Raw genomic sequence first — 17,790 nt, 5'->3', positions numbered from 1 at the left:
CAAAGACTTCTGGAGATCTTCAAGGCCCTTTCATGGAATCTGAAAGGTCAGAATAATTTTTCATAATGATACTAAAACATTTAAATTTCTAATATGGTAAGTATTTATGGATAAAACCTACATAAACCAAAATTCTATGGATTTCATGGTTATAAAGGGGTCCTAAGATCAAAAAGTTTGAGAACTGTTGTTATAGAGTACATGGGGGGGGGGGGTAGAGGAATTAACAAGGGAAAATAAATTAGGTACAGACCATAACTGAGCAGGTTGGGTTTCATTCTGTATAGACAAAAGGGAATTATGTATGGTTTTGAAATAATGGGTGACATGATAAAACAAATCTTTTTTTAGGATGACTAATGTGGTAGCCATGTGTATGTATTGAAGTGGACCTAGATTAGGTAGGTGACCAAAGGGCAAGGAAATAAAAGTATTATTCCAGAGGCAGAGTAATAACAATATGCTTAAATAGTACTTTAAGATTTACAAGGCATCTTTCCTCACAATGACCTTGTCGGTTAAATAGTTCAATCAGTATACCCATTTTACAGACAAGGAAGTTGAGGTTCAGATTACGAAGAAATAACTGATAAAATGGAAACACTTATTCTGAGGAAGCAAGCAAACAATGATGACTAAGAATCCAAGGCTGAATGACTGAAACAACTGCCACTAGAAGATGGAGTGGGAGGGGCTGTTTGAATGAGAGGCAAGAGGAATGGTTAGTTATGTAGAAGTCTAAAGGATATATAAGAAAATGAATTTTTTTATGCTGACCTAAAATTCGCCCTTTATTCTTTGGGTCATAGGAACAAGAGATGGGATTTTCTCAATCCTCTTAGTTTTTCTAAACAAGAACAGAACACTTCAATCACAGCTGGTATCTAGAAGTTTGGCAAGACCATGATTATTGTTTAACCAACCCTAGGCAAGACATCTTAACTCTCTGAGATCATTTTTCAAGTCTCTAAAATTAAGGAATTGAAGCTATGGTTATCTAAAGATCCTTCTAACTCTAATATTCTATTCTATTCTTCTAGTAATAGTTACCTTGAGATGTCTTGGCTCAAAGTCAGCACCAAACAGTGACCAATCTAAATTTTGTAAGCCCCAAGTATGCAGATTACAATCTACTTCCCTAGAGGTTTTCCTAGTAGGATGAACTATGGAAAATTTAAGATTGCAATAATGATATCATATTCTGGAAGACATTTTATTTCTTGAACTATGAAATTTTTGCTAATACAAACCTCATTTTGGCTCAAGATTTTGAGAGCTGACGGAATATATATACACACACATAAATATACATACATACATACACGTACATATTAAGTATATACATTATATATGTACATGTATGTGTATAATATACATATATATATATATATATGGTATTTACAGACTTGCCAATTTGACTTGTCTGTAGAAAGTTTTTGGTTCTATGTTTTTGGGAAAAAAGCTGCTAAAATTTGCCTTAAAAACATACTCACCTGTTCCTGAAACATTCTTCCTGTTTTCATATAATTTTAGTAGCTGAATGTAGATATATGCAGGCTGGTTCATATAATTACTTGATTTGCCTGTAAAAACATTAATTTTTCTCTACTCTAAAATGTGCTGCCAAAATTATGTATGTAGGCATTCTTCTAGCCATTCAAATTCTGCTGGAAAATTTAGCCACTCCTGAAACTCAATACGATAATGTAAGAGACAGCCAGATTGTTACAATTCAATAAATGCCAAGTGATATTGATTAAAATATGTGGAGAAAAACAAAGTGCTAGCCCACAAAAGGAAGAAATAATCCCTTGTGGGTTCTGCTCAGTGGACTTCCAACCCTGAGAGGATATTTAATAACTCTCCTGTCTCTTCCTTATCCACAGTCTGCTCCCTTTCCCTCATATATCCTGCCAGAGTTTGAAGAAGCAATCATCACTTACAATATGCCCATTGTCCATCTGAAAAAAAATAATTCCCCATTGAAGATGGTATTAAGAGTAACAGGGGAATCATTTCCATTTTCCATTTTCAAAAATTATCTTTCGGTCTTAATGAAAGACAAGAAAATACAGAAAGTCAAACTTGTCTGGCTTCCAATTCCTAATTCAGTTGTGAGATAAAGGAGATAAAAAAAAAATTCCTGGGAATAAATTATCTTCCAGATTTTTTCCAAGGAAAGGTTAAAATGCTAGTATGCAGTGTCGGTCCGATACAGATTGATCAAAATGTCCTAGGCCAGAGAAATATGGGAACTATTAGATAAGCAACTAGAGTCTCTTGTAAAGTCCCTATCTCAAAAAATATCATAACATAGGAGAATCAACCCTGATCAGATGACATGGTTCAAATTCCAGTGGTGCTACTGAATAAATTTGTGACTGAAGTCACAAATGAAGTTTCATTTAACTTCTCTGGAGCTCAATTTCCTCATCTGTAAGGAGAAGACTGAATCACAGTGTTTAAAGTCCTTTGTTGTTATAGATTTTAAGATCTTTCGCTTGAAGTTGTAATCTTTCATGAATCATTAGCTTTTGGAAAGATAGTCAATTTGTCATCTGTTGTATCCTAAATGAAGATACACAGTTGGCCCCAATGATGGATTCAGAAATCTTGTGTTTGGTACATATTTAAGGAATCCCTTGACCCCCAATTTTGGTCTATTGTATTTCTACAATATCTCTCACATTTATTACCTTCTCTTCTTTTCTTTTGTTCACAAACCTATTATCCCTCATCTGGTTTGTTCCAGTTACCTCTATTAAATTATTTGTATCATTCCAGTTTTATTTCTCCTATCTATTTGACATACGACTTCAAGCTTAATCTTCCTAATGCATGATTCTATTCATCTCACTCTATTGCTCAAAAATTTTCAAGTTGCTCACTCTTCATTATTTAAAAAATACAGTAAAAATTCATAAATCACACACATAACTCAGGAAGGTACCTGGAAGGTTATGTTGTCCAGTCCTTTCATTTTAGAGTTGAGGAATCCAAGGCCTAAGAAAATGAAGTGACTTATTCAAAGTCAAATAAGCACTAAATATCTAAGGTGGGATTTGTTCTGATAATTAAGCTCATTCCAGCTGTAACATTTAATTTGTCATTTCTGTGGTCATGTGTGCTCACACATTCCTTTCAGTTATACCAATTCCTTAAACACTAGCATTTGAATTGAAGATACTAGATTTGACTAGTAATTACCACCTTCAAATCTCAAAGCCTTAATTTTAGCATCTATAAAATGAATAGGTTAGACTAGATAATCTCTAAGATCTTCTCTAGTTCTTGATCTTGGATTATTATTTTAAAAAATATTATAGTCTAAGGAGTATATGTGTGTGTGTGTGTGAGTGTGTGTATGTCATGTCTCCAATTTAGCTGGATGCATAAATTTTTTAAAAAGCGTACAAATGTTACACTAGAATAGGAAAAATTGGGAACTCATTAGAGTATTCAGTTTGCATTTCTATTATGAAGGAATGCTCACCTGATATTATTTTAATGATCTATATTCTTCTCTAATTATAAGAATAAATACTAATTAAGCATGAATGAAAAGCAAGATCACATATCATTAAATTAGAATAAGTGTTCAATATTTGTTTAATTGTATCATGTCTTCTAGTTCAATCTCCCATTTTCCAGAAGAAGAAATGGATACCTTTGAAAATTAAATTGATTTTTGAACACCAGACACTTTTTCATTTACTCATGATTTTTAAGAGCCTTATCCATGACAGACTTATTTTAAATCAATAGTTTAGTCTAGAGAATGAAATTGTAAACAAATGATTAGAAAAGTTTGGTTAATGCTTTTTGTTCTATGTATTCATTTCCTCATATTGGCACCCACCATCAGCATTACATTCTTTCTTTTATCATACAAAAGTATTAAAGAAAAGCAATCAATACAGCAATAGTATTTGGCAGTTGTGTGAAAAATTCTTTATCCACAAGGCCCTAAGACTCTGCTCTGTACAGAGGAGTAAAATTTTCATTTTCTATTATCCAGAACCAAGATTGATAATTTAAATTATTCTGAATTTAGTTTCCTTTTAGACTTCTCATTTACATTTTTGTAGTTATTGTGTATATCATTCTCTTATGTCTATTTACTTCACTTTGTATCCATTCATAGAGTCTACCTATTTTTATCTGAATATTTTTCTCATGATTTGATCCTATACAATAATATTCCATTAGTTCATGTACCACATTATTTCTTTTATTCTTTTATTTGTAGGAATTCAGTTTCTTTCTAGTTCTTTACTATTATAAATGGTGCTGCTATAGATATTTTAAATAAATTAACTAATTTTCTTCCAGACTCCAAGCATTAAGCTTTGAGACTTTGACCATTACCTGTCAAATTACTCTATAATTACTCTATAATACATTGTCACCAAGTTCATAACTTAATAAGGAACTAAATATACACATATGTTTGTATATATTATAAGTGTGTGTGTCATTGATATTTTCTTGTTTTTCAGAATTTTTGGAAAAAAAGAAAATGCCATGTTCCAATGGTCATGAAGGAATATAACAATACAATTGAACTTTCATCAGTGCCCAGCAACAATAGCATTGTTGTCAATGGAGTGCCTTCCTATAAAACATTTCATGAGAAACAAATTTTGAAAAAAAACTTCCCATCTGAAATAGACTTACTATTTTAATTCCAGTCATCAACTAGTCACCTAGTCAACTAGACCATGTTGGGTCTTGGAAAATTAACATGTTTAGATTCAGAAGGAGAGAGGCAGAATAAATAGCTGGGGGAAAAAGCTAAGCAAATACATAAATGGTCAATGATATATATATTCCAAATGGCAGAATGAGAAATTATACACGCCAAAGAGGGTAAAAAATTTCTAAAAATGTGTGTGGTTCATATCTTTGTAGAACCAAAAAGGGGAAAAACATCAGTGCTTCACTTGGAGGTAGCAGTGAAGGATTTCATTTTGGCAAACTTCTCTGTTGCTGTCAAGTTGAGCTTACGTAAATCCTTAGGCCTCTCCCTCTACATAAGATAAATGAGCTTCATTGAATGTAATAAATATTGTGTTATTCCTTTTGACTAGCTACATGAGAAGGCCTTACTAGGTACATAGCTTTAGTACTTGTTTGGCAGAATGTATATTTATAACTAAGTATAGCAAAGAAGATTAGCAGTAGAAATAAAGAGATAATGGATGGTTGTCTTGGCTTTCAGGATCTGCTAGTATTGGTTTTCCACTTGGAATTCACGGAAATGCTCTTTTTATGTCACATACTATCCCAGAAGTAATGAAAATTCTCCTAAATGCTAATATTCTCATTTATATTCTAATTTTTTGTTTGTTTTTTTTAATGAGAATAGGCAATCTAAAAAGTTTGCCAAAGCCAGATTGCTCTGCAAAGTCTCTTCAAGTGGTCTAGAGTGAAATAACAAGGTATTCTGTGAGGAAGAATGAGCTGGCACTGTAATGCCAGAGAAACTGAGGCAAGACAGAGATTAGAGTTTTTTAATATTTTAATAGTGGAGAAGTGGGACCAGCAGCCAAATAGGACCCATATCCAACCCCCCAGCCAGCTGAATGGGACTCCTGTCTCAAAGCATCCAGCAATGAACAAGTAATTCCAGAGACTTTTATAGGGCTCCAAGGATCAGAAGAACAAAGGCAAGGGGAGGGAGCAGAGCACTGAGTGAGTGGAAATTCCAGGAAGGACCATAATTCAGTTCTGACAAGTTGGAGGTAAGGATGAAAGATCATAAATTCTGATAAGAAGATGGTCAAGCAGGAATCAGAAGTCTGGATCAGAAGCTGCCCAAGTATTTGAGATAAGCCATCTGGAGTTTTATGAGTCTTTGGAATGCTAGAGTGGTCAGAGTTCTGCAGCTCTAATTATATCAGTCCTAATGGCCAGAAAGTGGGGTTGCCATCAGGGAAACTGAGGCAGAACAATTCAGGGAAGTTGAGGCAGGGAAACTGAGGTATTACAATTCAGGGAAACTGAGGCATAACAGCACTACTATCAAAGATAGAGACCAAGGACAGATAATGCTTCTAGAGAAAGGAGGAAAATTCATCAACAAATTCATGTCTGAGAAATTCAAGGAAAAGAGAAAGATATGAATAAAATCTTATAAAAGTACACAAATTAAAATGTATCTAGTTTTTAGGGAAAATGTGTAGGCAGCCACATTTCTTGACAAAGTTAGTCTTGCATCTTGCTATATCCCCCCCTTCTAATGAATAAACAACTGATTGCTGATCTCTGCCTTTTGAAGATTTTTGTTCAAGCTTTTAACATATACTTGACAGGGTTTTTGTGGTGCAGTCATTTCAATTATGTCCCAATTCTTTGTGACCTCATTTTGGGGATTTTCTTGACAAAAATACTGGAGTGGTTTGTCATTTTCTTCTCTAGCTCATTTTTACAGATGAGGAAACTGAGACAAATAGGGTTAAGTCACTTGCCCAGGATCATACAGCTCTAGTAAGTGTCTGATATTGGATTTAAACTCAGATCCTCCTGATTCCAGTGAACATTCTAATCACTACATTCCCTCCAACAAATCAGCTAAATTCTTAATATGTGAGGCAACACTTTAAGACTACAAGTTGCAAAAACAAGTAGCTGTGTAGCAGAGATTTACACTTTAAAAAAATCCTCTGCGTGGTCTGCGTTGTGTGTGTATATAGGTTTAAGTTCAAAACAAAAACATAAAAACAGATTGCAAATAAGTATCAGAGGGAAGTTCCACATTGGAAATAACACACACATTAAAAATCATAGTTCTAGACCAAACTAAGACAATTTATTTGTTTATATGTTGTCTATACCTCATGAGTATAAATACATTTTTTGAGGACAGCATCTTTTTCTCTCATTGCTTTTATATCTCTAGCTTATCTCTATATTATCTCTATAAGAGCTTATATCTCTAGCTCTTAGCAGTGTCTTGAACAAACAAATGCTTAATTAAACCTGTTACATTGTATTGTATCTCATGGGCATGAATACTTTTCACTATAGTATCCAGCTAAGAAAAGAATAATAGTCTCACTTTTCCTGGGACAGGCAAGAAAGAGGTGGGGAAAGAGAGGAGGGTTGATGGGAAAATTAGTTGTCATTGAATTTAATCTTCCAAAATGGTATTCTTCAGGAGACAGATTTATGGGCCCCACACATTATCTATGCTAAATAATATTCATAATCAGTATGCACCAGAAGCTGATAATTACTGGGGAAATGCTCCAGATATTGATTTTAAAATGCAACAGTTTTAAATGCAAGTTTGGAAAGTTCTGTCAATGCATTTTTCCCAGTGTAGAATTTGATTTCTCATCCACCCAAATCCCTTTTTCTCTCCTGGTCATACTTCCCACACATTTTGCTCATCTACAAATTCTCTTTTCTGCCTATCTCTTATTAGTTTAAAAGCTTAGTAAGAGTATGAATTGTCTAAACTTTGTATCATTCTCAACACTCAGCAAAATATTTTTCACATAATAGGTGCTTAATAATTATTTGTTGCATTGAATTAAACTAATAACTATTATTTAAATCAGTGAAGGTCAAGGTAGGAAAGGCAGCTGAGTGCTATAATGGATAGTGGATTGAGCAATGGAGTCAGCAAGACCTGAATTCAAATCTGGCCTCAGACACATACTAACTCTTGGACCCTAGGAAAATCATGAATTTCTGGCTGAGTTTCCATGTTCATAAAGTGGCGATAATAATATTACCTCCCTCCCAGGATTGTTAGGAGAATAAAATGAGATAATATTTGTAAAGCACTTTGTAAACTTGAAATGCCCTATAAATGCTAGCTATTTTAAACAACAATTAATCATTGTATTGTGCCTTGAGACATGGTTAGTAGCTTTAGAGAGATGAATTAAATATCCAGGAGTGCAGGAACTCAATTAAAATAAATCAAAAATCAAGTAAATATATCTCCTAATCTCTTCTCCCTCCCCCCCATTTTCCATGCTTCATAGCCTCAGTATCTTTTAGAATCAATTAAATTATGAGATGTGCTCCATATAAGAGCCTCTACTGCCTCATGGAGGTCTTAGAGTGATGGAAGTGGTTTTCTTCAACCGCATGGGCATTAAAACATAATGTGAGGGTTGCACATAGCATTAGATCCTTAGATAATGGAAAATAAAAACAAGTAAGGGAGAAAAATTGGGTTTTCCATTTTCATGACTACAGCAGAATCTGGGTAGCCAAAAGAAGAAATATAAGTAGTGCTGTGTAAGGGGGAATGGAATAAAATGAGAGTGTAAAGATTTGCTTTTAGTACTCCTTGAATGGTTTAATTCAATGGTAAAATTAATGGAATTCACCAAAAAATTATTCCAGGGACTGAGATATAAAATCCCTTCTACTGAAACAGTACTTACTTAGAGAAGGCATACATAGAAACCCTTAAGGTTTGGTGAAAGAGATCACCAGACCGAGTTAAGAGGATGATGGTAATCATTAAATTCAACTCAATAAATCAAGTAGACACTACTTATTGATAAGTGCTAATAATAATGTCTATAAGGAGCTTACCTTCTGTGGGGGATGGGTCTAAAGGAAATGCTACATAAAGGCAATTAAATAAATAAAAATATGAACAAAATAAATTAAGGAAATGTTTCTGATTCCTGTGGGAATGTCTTTCAGTATACTGACAATTGAAAGCTTTGGAAGTAGTTTTATAGACTTGCTACCATTGGATCAGTCTTGTAGGTAGGCAAAGTAGATGATTTCTCACTGGTGGGATTCCAAGAATACTGAAAATATTCCCAAAACATGTCCTTCATTTGCGTCTAAGGATGTTTAAAATACTAGTAGAATCATCCCTCAGTCAATGGTCGATTCTTGCCTTTTAGAATTAGAAAAATATTTAGTGTTTGATGGAACTTCAGAGATCATTTAGTGTAACCCCTTTTATTCATTGATGAGGAAAGTATGCCTCATAGAAGAGTAAGGATGAGACTATGGAACAAATCCTGTGTTGTTCAGTGAGGTTTGTTTTTTTTTTTTTTTTTCATCAAATCTCCATGAGAGCTAATGCAGTCTTTCTAGGTATCTGTGATCTTTCCTTCTGAAAAGTTATGAAACTTGTCATCTGCTGTTGATCATAGATCATCAGATTTAGAAGTGAAGGGAGCCTAAAGGTCACCTCGCTGAGTTCACTCAACTTACAGATGGGCACAGTGCCTGGCATATAGTAAGCATTTAGCACATACTTTTGACTGACTGAAGAAATTGAAACCCACAATGGGAAAAAGGTTGCAAAGATGATAAAGCTGGAATTTGAACACAGTTCTCCTCTCTTCAAATCCGAAATCTTTTCCATTCCCTACTTTATCTCTCACTTATATATTGCTTTTTACTTAAGATGGGAAGGAAGAGGATGTTATAAAGCTGTAGTAGATTTTAAGATGGGGAGTACTTGTAAATATGCTTTCATCTTCCCTAATCTCCGTCCATGTCCCTCATCTAAGTGAGGGAGCATTTCCTATTGAATAGGGGAGAAGTTGTGCTTATCTAAAGAACTGAGAGACAGAGGGACATTCTTAGAGAGAATGAGAGAGACAGAGAGACAGAAATGAAGACCCACGGAAAGATAGAGACAAAAAGACAGAAGGAGAGAGAAAGACTATGAGAGAGAGAGAGTCAGACAGAGAAACAGATGGGGATGTGGGGGTAGGAGGGAGGGGGAGGAAGAGAGGAAGGAAGAGGATCGGGTAATGCTGTAGGAATCAGAAATAGAAGACGGCTATTTAAAGTGTCACCCAGGAGAGCAGTTGAAACTGATGCAAAATTTCAAGGTATATAAGAATGTTTTTGTCACTCACCCTCTTCCCTTTTCTGAAACAACTATGTCTTCAGATTTCTAATGCCATCTTATTACTCTATGGGTTTGCAAAGACCCCCAAATCTATAAGGTCTGGCCCCCATTTCAAGAAGAATTGTAAGATTCTTCCTCTTTCCCCCCTCACATCAGTCGTAACTTCTATTCCCTTATAAAAAGTTACTATTCCCAGTTGGGTGTTGATCCCATTATCTAAAAAAGGTAACACGCATTAAAGTGTGAATGGGGCTTAACTCTCTCAGGGACCATTTGAATTTTAAAAGAAGGGCCTTCTTTCCAAATTACCTTACTACCACCAGTACTGTACTTCCAATTTAACTAGGTTTTCAGGCAATAAAATAAGTGAAAACCACCCCCCAAAGTCCTATCGGGCAATGTTAAATAAGACAGAATTATGTTCGTAGGTGAGAGAGCTCTGGCTGATATTGCATAGACAGACTATTACTCTGTAGTACACTGTAGTATTCTTACCTTATCTAGAATATGATGTGATGTCCAACTTCAGGCCTTAGATTTTAGAAAGGATGTCTGCTTTCTGCACTACATTTAGAAGAGAGATGACCAGGATGGCAAGGACACTAAAAGTCATTTCATATGGGTTTCAGGCTGAAAGAACTGGGGGTGTGTAACATGCAGGAGATACTCATATCACAAGTGTTATCAGATACCTAAAGCAGTCATGTGTAAGAAAGACTAAACTTGTTTTCCCTTTCACTAGAATAGGATTAATAAGACAGAATGACAGAAATTGTGGGAAAGCAGATTTTGATTTAATGTGAGTACTTGTTGGAGTGTTCCAGATGGGATTCATGATTTGGGTATGGCTTCATAGAATCCTAGAATGGAAGACCTCTGATGTCATGTAATATAACTTGAACGTCAACTGGAATGCTCTCTACAATACCCTGACAAAAGGTCATCTAGGATTAGAGACATACAACAAGATCTAGCTTGGAGACTTACATTGAAAGGTGACTGAGCATTCTGAGTTAGTCCATTTCACTTTTGGATATGTAAGGTTTTAAAAATTTGTTTTAAAGTCCAAGTTGGCATCTGTCCCTTTAAGCTTCTACTCACTTTTTACTGATGTTCTCATAAATAACAGGTCAGAAAAAAAATCGAATCCCTTTTAGGAAACCTTCAAATGCTTTGTCAGCCATCTTGTTCCACCTAGATTTTCTTTTTTTCAGATTAAATATTTTCAGTTCTTCCAAATGATTCTCACACATCATGGTACATTCCTAACTCATCTCAATTATATCTGGGAATTCACTGATGTAAATGAGCCTCCAAACAATACAGATAAGCGTCCATCCATTCCTGTCCCACCTGTGAACCTCTTGTCCAGCTCTTCCCACTGGTTTGGGGCTGGGTATCCCTCCAAAATTCTGGGGATCCTCCTCATTTTCCCCGACATTATAAGAATATTTGCACGCAAATTTTCTCTTGGTTAACCAGCATTTCTTCTTTGACATTTTTTTGAAAGTTAAAAAAAAAAATCAACTTTAAGGTTAAAATTCCTTAAATCAAGAATTGGAACTTTTGTTTATAAAGCTTATTATAAACATATTGCAACTCATGCCCCTCAAGGGAACTGGGCAGCAGTTCTAGGCATTCTTTTCTTTTAGATGGAAATAAATTTTAAGATGAGGAAATTAAAACTTAGAGTGGAAATAACAAACCAAGATTCACTTGGGGTTGGAATGGAAGAGGTGAAAATCCATAGAACCAGAGGTGGTGAGTGAATAGAATAAATTTAGGGTCTTTCTCTTCTATGAATTATTAGCTATGTTCAATTGATTCAACATATTAAATTATTTACTACGATGCATTCTAGGAAAAGCAAAAGCTTACTCATTTGTTTTCAGATGAATTTTGCACTGTGCATGTGTAAACGTGTGTGTGTGAGTATGTATATGTGTAAGTGTGGAAACCCAGCCTTGGGGAAATACTCTGGGGGAATCCTACCCTAAATCTGGGCAGGCCCAGCTTAGTGACTGACAAAGCAATTCATTGTGTGCATTCCCATTAAGGGCCTTGGGAAGCTAGAGCACAGGCGATCCATTGTGACCCATTTGGCAAGGGCAGTGCTGGCCTTGCACATTTCAGCATCCTAGATGGTCCAACACCTGGATTACCTCATGAGTGCTGGCCCTGTTCTTGGAGATTTATGATATTTACCAGGCCTGGCAGCTGGTTAATTTGCAGGAAAGGTAATGCTTTAGGGGCCTATTTCTTGAAATTCTATACTCCCTATGAGAGCTTTATTCCCTCTGCCTTGACGTTCTCTTTCTATTATGAGCTTGAATTGTGTTCTCTATGGAGTATCAGTTCTAAAACAAAGAAAAGAGTCATTTCCCCATCCTTTATTATCCTCTTATATTGGATGGGCCATTTAAAAAAATACTTCATAATTGAAAAAATGAGGCTGCAGTTTGAAATAAGAGGTGATTTTGGACATCATGTAAAATAGTCTTCTATTGCATAACATCAGCTTATGCAATCATGGAAAATACTTGATAGAATTTCACAGGAACTTGTTTGTGCTCATGGGAGCTATCCTAGAGCCTTTGTGTATCCTTAAATTGAGAATATCAAGTGATATGACAGGAAGAGAATTTGGGCTATGACAGTTATGCTCCTAACCTGCCACTTAATAATAGAGCAAATAGATTTGCCTTTTGGGATTTCAGTTTTTTTATTTATAAAATAATGGGGAAGACCAAGTATTCCTTGAGGACTTTTTCAACTCTCACAATTCTAAGTGTCTGTGTGTATATGTGTATTCATGTGTATATTATGTGTTTATATATATATATATATTCCTGCTTACGTGTACATATGTTTATTATATATAGGATGCCCCCAAAGTCTTAATGTTAAAACTTAGGGATATCATGTGCATGTGTATATATGTATATATATATATTTTGTGTGTGTATGTATATATGTTATATATATGCATATATATTACATATTTTTGTGTGTATATATGTTATATATATAGACCTACAGAATCAATGATGTTTAATTTTGCTTATTTGCTTTAAATATTTATTTAAATCTATCTATATGAATACAACAGACAAGTTATTGATCTATATTAGTACTTCCTCTTCATCATCATTAGAACTTCATCTAGAAGTTCCTTACATTGAGAAAATCATAGCTCTGAATAATAATAAAGAAAATTTTAGAAAAAACCACTAGTAGTTAGTGTAGTATCTTGACCATAGTAAGAATTTGATATATATTTATTGAATTTGTTCAATAATGGATTATGAGAGTTAGAAGGAAATTTAGTGATTATTGAATCCTAGCTTTAATTTTATAGTTCTTATTCAGTTGTTTCAACTATGTCCCCATTTGGGGTTTTCTTGGCAAAGATACTGGAGTAGTTTGCCATTTCCTTCTCTAGTTCATTTTAAAATGAAGAAACTGAGGCAAAAAGAATTAAGTGACTTACTTAAAGTCATATATTTAACAAAGGTTGGAGGCCAGATCTGAACTCGGGAAGAAGTCTTTTGTTTTTGGGCCCAGCACATCATCCATTTTGCCACCTACTTGGCCCTTATTTTATAATCTGGTATACAGTAGATCCTTAATTGGTGCTTATTGATTTATCATTTTATTGAGTATATACCTGCTATCTTCCATTCCTTCCAACTGAGTCGAGTGAGTCCTGCCCATTGTGTTGAACTGTTTCAGAGCTAATAGTAGAGCTGTGTCATAGTATCCTATTTTTAGCACTCAGGTCTTATGACAGGGTTTAGTGTAGAAAATGAATTGGCTCGTGATCTGAATATGATGTTTGTGACTCACTGCTAAAACCTCAGTCTAAAGCCTGATTATTTTATGAAGTTAAGCCTAGGTTCAGAATAATAAGGCAATGGGCTACTGTAAGTTCTAGTAGATCCTACCAAGCTAAGAAGTATTATGGATAGGTTCAGTGACTACAAGAACCAGCCTATATAGGGGAGGACAGGCTTGGCCATTAAGGGGACCGAAGCAAATATTATGGTGTACTTAGGGCTTGGTCAGACATTGAAGACCCTGGGCCATCACTGGGCTTTCGGACTCTTGTCCTGCCCCTGGACTTCAGTGACTTTGGAAGAGAAAGGCAATTCCACCTTACTTGAATCTAATTCATTCATGAGTCAAGATGTCACTTTGGGATGCCATTGGTTTTGTTCAAAATTGAAGAATGAACAACAAGTAATTGATTTTTGTAGCAACTTGTAAGATCATCTACTGAAATATGGAGAGATTTCAGTTTTCAAGGCAAGGGGAGATACACGATGATCTTTGAAGAATTGAAATGCTATTTTTGCATGTAGGCTACATAATACATTTGTTCTATATAGCTGTTGAAAAATTGTGCATAAAAACCTTAGCTGCAGGAATTAATTTTTAGATCTTTGCTATTGAATGAATAAATGGTTGTCTCGGTTCACCCTCTTGTTGACCCTTCACATGGGCCCTGAGAAAATTCTTTGATCTAAACAATACTAGTTGGCCTTTTCTCAATTCATGATAACAAACTGTCAGGCTCATAATTGAAGGGACCTTCAAGAGTGGAATGTACATGAACAAAGATCTCTTCTGCACCATATCCTACAGGTGGCCATTCAGCTTGTGTTTGTTTATTCTCTTTTCTTTTTGGAACACACTGTTCCCAGAAACAGGCCATTCCCTTCTCAGGTTGTTAAAATTTTCCTTATACCGTGCTTAAATTGGTGTCTATTTCTACCATTACTCCAAGCTCTTACCTCTAGAGCCAAGCAGGGCAGCTCTAATCTATCTTCCATGAAAATGCTATCATGTTTTTCCAGAACCTTTCCTTTCCCAGTCTAGACAGTTAAGTTCCTTCACTAAGCCTAATGTAGCACAGTCTCAAGTCCCTTCCATTTCTGGGCCATTCTTCTTTGGGGAAAGAGAATTCCTACTTGTCATTGTTTTGTGTATTTTCTTCTTAATTGAAGATACAGTGAAGATGCACTCATGGGAGTGCATCTGAACAAGGAATAATGTCTGCATGGGAAGGAATAAGTTTTTAATGGTGGAATTTCAGGCAACAAGCAGCAGACCTGAAGATAATTTTGGGCCATGGGGGAAAGAGGATATGAAAGAGACATATCCCACTCTTGCCAAACTATTGTGGTGACCTGCTGCTTAGGTGTGAGACAAGCCTTTTGTTCTTTTTGTGCTTCTGGGCCTCATAGTACAAAAATTAAGTGCCTCAGACCTTAAAGTCTAGGACCACCATATAGTAGTAATCCATTGGTTTCTGGAATTTTCAAAGGTTATTTTCCCGAATTCACTGGTAGTGCTGGTCTGTTTCCAGTGCTGCACCATTAGAAAACCACAGATAAACATATTGGTAAATTATAGATCAGATGGAAAATAGACAGTAGAATTGCTGATTATACCAGGACTTTGGCATGCTAAGAGATTATAAAGTTGGAAGGGGCTTCCCTGCAGGGTATTCTCCTTCTTCTTCCTGTTCAAAACAACTTGCTGAAATGGTGAGGAAGCTAGTTTAGAACTGGCCTAATGTATACTTTTCTTTTAAGCTTTTTATTTTCAAAATATATGCATAGATAGTTTTCAACATGCACTTTTAAACTTTGTGTTCCAAATTTTTTTTCTCCCTCCCTTCCCCTCACCCAACCCAGAAGGCAAGTAACCCAACATATATTAAACATGTACAGTTCTTCTATACATATTTCCACATTTATCATGTTGCACAAGAAAAATCAAATCAAAAAGGAAAAAAAAGAAATAAAATAAAAAGCAAACCAATAACAACAAAAAATTGAAAATATTATTATTTTGTGATCCCACTCGGTTCCCACAATCCTCTCCTTGAGTGCAGATTATTCTCTCCACCACAAGACCATTGGAACTGGCCTGTTGATATTGCAAAGAGCCAGGTCTGTCAGAATTGATTTGTTGTTGTCGTGTACAATGATTTTCCGGTTCTCCTCACTTCACTCAGCATCAGTTCATGTAAGTCTCTCCAGGAGAGACTTTCTGAAATCTTTCTGCTGGTCGTTTTTTACAGAACAATAATACTCCATAACATTTATATGCCATAACTTATTCAGCCATTCTCCAACTGATGGGCATCCACTCAGTTGCCAAGTCCTTGGCCTTATGTAGACTGCTGAGCACCATTGTAGATGGAATATTAATTATATGTGTATATATGTGCTTTATCCAAAAACACATAAAATACATACATGCATGTATATACATATACATGTGTATATATACACAAATATATACACACCCACGTTTGTATTTACTTATACATTTTTATAGTCTTCTAAAGAATGTAAGTTCCTTGAGAGAGAGCAAGCAATATTTCATTTTTTGTCCCTAGTGGTTTGTAGAACTTCGGGTCTATAGTAGGTGCCTAATATATGCTTGTTTATTGATTTTTAGATCCGCTTTGATGCCCCATAGGAAAGCCAAATGCTAGAGTGAGAAGGACCAACAGTCATTTGGCTCAGTGTTTCCCAACTTGTGAGCTACAGGTTCTGGAGGAGCTACACTTATCCGATTGGCACTCCATCCTCAAGTCTTTGCCCTGGCTGTCTCCCATGCCAGACAACTTATGCCCTGTCTTCTTTCAAGACTCAGTATTATTGCTATTTTCTATGATAAGGTGTTAAGGAGTCCCCTGAACTTGTCTTTTTGAGTTGCCATGTTTTCCAAAAACAGTGGACCCAGAACATGCTAGAGAATATCACGGGAGAAGCACCTCCTGAGCTGACATAATTTATTGTTGCACCCCAAGCTGGACACCCTGTGTGTCCTTGGGAGATAAAATGGGCATCAGTCAGTCTGTTTCAGACTGCAATAAGCTTGTGCACCTTGGATCCTTTGGAGATAAGCAGATCCTCCTATCTTCATAGTATAACAGTTCCTAGGAGAAAAGAATAAGGCATTTACCCACCTCCTGGGCAGTGGTCTTGTCTTTTCCCCATCTTTGCTGCACCATTCCCCCATGTCACGCTCCTTCCAGGTATCCTCTCTTCCCCTTGTCCTTCTATTATAAAAATGGAAACTTCTGGGAAGACTTTGGGATTCCACAAGCATGTTCATTTCTCCTATAATAAATCTGGTTTTCACAAAGGTCTCCTGTCATTGTGATTGCCTGTTGACAAGAGCACTGCTTATTTCTGACTTTCTTTGTATTCATGGTGCTTAGTACAATGCCTGACACATCTTAAGTATTTAATAAACGTTTGTTGATTGATTGATTTCTCAGTTAATGAGTACTGATTATAACTTCTATGTTATGAAGGTTTCCTAAAGTGTGGGGCTCTTTAACCTTAAAGTAGTTTTCCTATTCAGAAAGGTCAGGAATTACTCTTTTCAAACCCTGAGGGTTTGAGCAAACTGAATCCCAGAGAAGCAGAATCACATCTTAAAAATCCAAAGAGACCTGAAGGGTCAATTAGTGTAACTACTGTATTACCTGACTGAGCAATTTTCTCTACATTATCCCTGACAAATTCAATTCAATTTAATTAACATTTATTAAGTTCTTACTATGTGCCAAGCACTTAGATGCTAGATCTAACAAAGACAAAAATGAAATACTGGACTAGGTCGTGAGGTTACAAAGAAAGAAAAATACCTATTGCCCTCGAAGACTTAAAAATTAAAATTTTCCTGAGAAAGCACAACATTTATTAGACTAAATGAAAAATAATATAATGTAGGGAGAAGAACATTAAAGGCAAGAGACTAAGGGGGGTGGGGGATATTGCATAACTAGTCTACAATCCCATTTCTTAATCCTCTTCTATTGATGGAAAATTCAATCTTTGTTGTCTACCTTCCTCACCAAGGAAGAACCCTATTCTAAATTAGCTGCAATTAAGAATTTATTTATTTTATTGAGATGG

General features: G+C 35.5%; 1 protein-coding gene across 1 annotated transcript in view; it reads left to right on the top strand.

Moving 5' to 3' along the window:
* Window positions 1-17,790, top strand: part of PTN (pleiotrophin) — a 129,357-nt gene that overhangs the window by 26,984 nt on the left and 84,583 nt on the right. The gene's annotated exons all lie outside the window — the stretch shown is intronic.

Source organism: Sarcophilus harrisii, chromosome 5, assembly GCF_902635505.1.
Source record: "Sarcophilus harrisii chromosome 5, mSarHar1.11, whole genome shotgun sequence".
NCBI classification, from domain to species: domain Eukaryota; kingdom Metazoa; phylum Chordata; class Mammalia; order Dasyuromorphia; family Dasyuridae; genus Sarcophilus; species Sarcophilus harrisii.
The sequence above is the reverse complement of the archived record's forward strand: the minus strand, read 5'-3'. Positions and strand labels throughout refer to the sequence as shown.